Genomic DNA, 4,879 nt, shown 5'->3' with positions numbered 1-4,879 from the left:
ATTCCTAGAATAAAGATCCAACTAAGTGTATGACACCTGTCATTTGAGCAAAATGGCAAAGAAGAGCCTCCTAGATGGCGGAATCAAGAGCCACAGGCAAACAAGGGACAGTAAAACTATTTGAAGGAAGAATAACCAGGGCCTAGTGCCAGGACAGTTCTTTAAGCTTAGGCCAGGGTCCCTTCCAAGCATTTGCCCAATGAGATTTCGTTATTGCTATGGGTAATGCAGTTATGTTATGCCTATTTCACCACTGTATGTTGGACATGTGGATCTCTGATATAGAGACTACCACATATCACCCTATTCTTTGAGATTCTTAACTTTGAGCTTGAAGTAATGGTTGTATGGTAGTTAAGGTTATCTTCACTAGAGAAGGGTTAAAGTGGGAGGGGAAGGCCAATATTTGTTAACCAGTAGGTTAGACCGCATCAGGTCTTTTTTACTGTTCCCCAATGTGAAGTCCCCCTTCTTCCTGGAGGATCATACTCCTTAGCCTTTTTGAACTGGAACAGAGCATGTGGCCTGCTTTAGCCAATAAAATGTGAGCAAAAGTAACATTTATCTCTTCTAGGGAGAAGAATTGGCAGTCTGTATACTTCACCAAATTCTTTATTCATTGGCCATGACAACCATCATTGCTGTGGCTCCTAAACAGTGGCAGCTCCATCAGGTTGGGTCTTGGAGTGAGCATAAGAGGGCTCTGACCCACGGTGAACCTGTAGTGTGAGTGAGAAACCAAGCTTTGTTCTTACAGGCTGCTGAGATTTAGGACATGTTTGTGTAGCACAACCTAGCCTATCCTAACTGATACAATGTGCTGATAGTACCACACATTTTGCCATTGAATTAAATAGGTCTCTAGTCATCCAGCCTGTTCATGTCGCCTTGTCATCAAGCTGCCTGACAACTAAGGTGATGCTACATATTTTTTAAATTTTTGTTCCATCCCACTTCTGGTACTAGTTTCTATATTAGGTGAAGTTAGGCTTTAAAAAGAACACCTTGGCAGTTTTTAATACAAAGTCTCTGAAGACACTGGAGTAAGAAGACCCATCTAGGAGGATAATGCCCTTATCTAGGTGAAAGTTATCTAGGTCCTACCTATGGATACTATGTTGGTAAAAATTAAATAGATTCCCCAATCAATTGTTTTCAGTTATTGCTGTCCATAAAATAGTGAGGTCTTGATCTCGTCTGATAACTAAGAATAGCAAGAACCTAGATGATGAATCAAACTGTTTGGACAGCCCATTATATCTATCAACATAACAAACCAAATAGATTGTTTATGATTGACCAGAATAATAAGTTTAGAAATTTTAATGAATCTGTTGCAGACTTGTCACTTTAGCCAAACAGTATAAAGGAAGCCAATGGAAATATCCTTCTTGCTTTGTTCCAGTAAAAGGAATTCAGCAGTCAGCATGAACTCCTCTGCTTAGAAATGCAGACACAGGGCCCTTGGGGCAAAGGCTTGCTCACTTGCTGTCAGAATCCCCATCAGGACCAATTTCAAGCCCAGTGAAGTATATGAATTTGAAATTAATAGAAAGTATATATTAAACACTCAGGTCAAGGAGACCTATGAAATGCTGCTTAATTTTGAGAACAGAAACTTGCAGGACAAATGCATTATGAAAAATGAATGTTTTCAAATGGCAAGGACTTTTTCTCTGTATCTATAAAGAGCCCAATAGGGGGCCATTCTTCCAAATAGAATACAGGCTCTCAGGACTAGGACTCCAATTTAAGGCATTCAGTTGCAAATGAGGAATTCATCATGTACCCAAAGAGAAAATCACTCCAGATTCCTGTCATGTGGCTTTGATTCCAGGCACTGCTGTTTGGAGCAAGTTAATCCTACTAAAATAATTTAGAGAACATCATTATTCCTTTAGTACAAAGAAATGTGTTTGATTGTTTGTGTTTACTATGTGCTATTTTACTTAAAGGTGATTTCTATAAGTATGAGTGACAAAAAAAAAAAAAAAAAAGGAAAGAACAAGCTACAGAAGTCCAAAACACAAAAAAAATCACATTAGTTTTGGTTTACTATGTTCTATTTTACTTAAAGGTGATTTCTATAAGTATGAGTGACAAAAAAAAAAAAAAAAGGAAAGAAGCAGGAGAGAAAAATGAAAGAAATGCCCCCAACCATCCACAAAAAGGTCTATAGTTCCTGTCACAGTTTCGGTTCCCTGGAAAGCAGACTCTGAGGTGGAGAATTGTATGCAGGAAGTTTACTGTTGAGTGGTCTCAGGATCAACACCTGTGGGGGTGTGAAGGAAGGAGGACTGAGTAGAAGGAGATGTTTGGTGCGAATCAAAACAAAGGCCTCAACCCAACACCCCAGAGAATTCTGGAGCCGAAATATCCCTGTAAGTTTGTCCTAAGTTAGGGTAAGTGTCTGACTGTTCATGCTCCTTCCAGCTCTGTTCAGCCAGCCTCATACTCTCCCCCTTAAACCCCCCACCCCCACATGCCCTGACTAGTTGTTGCATACAGGCTGGCCCAGAAAACGAGTTGTGATTTAGGGGAGAGTTGTCTCTCTCCAGCTGTGGGAAGGCCCTAGAAATTGCCTCAGCCGAGGGAAACCAGTCGCCAGCACTCCCAACGACTGAGGAAATAAATGCTTCAGTCCTGGAAGTGGGTAAAGTGGGCGGCACATCAGTGTCTGCTGCAGTTCTCCATCTGGCAAATATACAACAGCTCGATTTTACTGTGAATGTGTGTGTTGATGGTGGAGGAGTGGGAGAGGCAGTAATGGAGAGGGAAGTTGATGGGAGTCAGACTTTCTTTCCTGTAGAATCAAATAAAGTCAGTCTCATTCAGCTGCTTTAGCTGCAGATGAAGCCATCAATGTCATTTGATTTAAAAGACTCTAACAAAATTCCCCAGACTTCAAAGCTAGGAAGAACCCTGAAGATCTTCCAATCAGAAGCCTCAGAGATGTTAAATGCCCAATGTCAGAAGTTAGGCTAGTGCTTCATATGCATACCTGATGGCTAAGGCATGACAGAAGTCAAGTGGGTCTGATAGTGAAACATAGATTGTTATCTCAATGGCCATCTTCCCATTATTTTATTCTGAAAGAACTCCTGACTTCCTTCAAGTTTTGGGAGGAGGCAGTATACTGAATAGGACTGGGATTAGGTAAACCAATTGAAGCACTTAGGGCACAAAACCTAAGGAGACCCTCATTCTCTGAGTCATACAAGGTGCACACAATTGAAGAAGACACTCAAAGGGTAATTACAAGTGCCTGGCCTTGGGAATGAGTGCCTCCTTACATTTTGTACTCTTGATACCTCACTTGCCTCACCTTATCCCCCAGCACTGATGCTGAGAGGATGGGCCTTTATCCTTAGGAAGGGAGGAATCCCATTCCCCTTCAGAGATTGGTATAGGACAAAGCATCTAACCCATTACTAGCCAGTGAGATGTAAGAGTACATCAACTGTAGAACTCCCAGGAAAGGTTTTCCTTCCTGATAAAAAGGAGAGACTGAAGGACAAATTTGGCTGTCTTTGGACAGAGTTATATGAAGATGTGATACCTGGAGCTATTACAGCCATCTTGCAACCATGAGGAGACAAACCAGCTGGTGAATACCAGATGATGGAGAGGAAAGCCTAGTTCCTTCACATAGTGCTCTGGAATGAAGCAACCTTAAAACTGCCTGCCTTAGGACTTCTGGAGAGTTAGGACTTCTGGAGAGGTGAGATAATGCATTTTTACTGCTTAAGTCATTTTTAATCAAATGTTCTGTTACTGACTAAATTAACCCAACTGTTATAGGAGATCTTTTCCTAGCCCTAAAACATGAAGCTTTGTCCCACCTCCTCATAAGGAGTTTGATCCCCATGAGCATAACTGTCTTTCTCCATCAGAACCTCCCCTTTATCTAACAAAATGCATTAACCTGGAAAGTGTTAGAATTTGGTAACAGCCTGAGTTGATATCCCTGTTCTTCCGCTTACTACTTCGGAGACCTTGGACTAGTGACTTCACTGCTCTGGGCCTTATTTTTCTCATTTGTAAGCTTTAAATAATATTGGTATTTAACCCCAGAGAGTGGTCATGAGGCATATCAAGATAATATATGTAAGCACTTGACATAGTGCTTGGTAAATAGTAATAATTCAATAGATGTTATGAATTATTAGCCTTTAATAACTATTAGTGCTATTTCCAGGACATTTATTTGCAACATATAGAGGTCCTTTGTTATCTTTTGGACATCAGGCATCCACTTACCTTATCAGGAAATAGCCATTTGAGACTCTACTCTTCTCCTATTCTCGGTCCATTTGGATCAGGTGGCACCTCACCCCACAACTCAGTTGGGAGAGTATGTGACCCGGGACTAAACCATTGACCGTATCTCATTAGACACATATGACCGTGGCCATAGTGATTATTCAGGTTTGGGCATGCAGTGAAATAAAAACCAGAAGGGGAAAGCAGTGATGCCATCCCACTGAGATCAGCAATTACAGGACCTGGTGCTAATGGGAGGTGGGGAGGACTCGTACATAAACCAGTCTAGCTAGAAGCAGAACCCGGATCTCAGATGCAGAGGCACCAGTAAGACCATGCCAGACATCTAGTCTGAAGTATAGTCAAAAGACGGAGTGACAGCCAGAGAGGTTTGGAAGCCACGTCAATTAAAGTATGTAGAGTAGTTCGGAATGGTGGCTGTGGACAGGAAGGGAGTACTGGAGTTCTCTTTTCTGTAATGCCTTGTGCGGTTATGAAGACCAAGAATAAACACCCGCATGCATCATTTGCTATTTTTGATGCTGGAGCCTTTTTGTCAGGAAATGACCTTTATCCCCAAAACGAAGAATCTTAAATTTCATTGCTTTGGCCATTG

Source organism: Pteropus alecto, unplaced genomic scaffold (assembly GCF_000325575.1).
Source record: "Pteropus alecto unplaced genomic scaffold, ASM32557v1 scaffold1099, whole genome shotgun sequence".
NCBI lineage: Eukaryota > Metazoa > Chordata > Mammalia > Chiroptera > Pteropodidae > Pteropus > Pteropus alecto.
Note: the sequence above shows the minus strand (reverse complement) of the source record.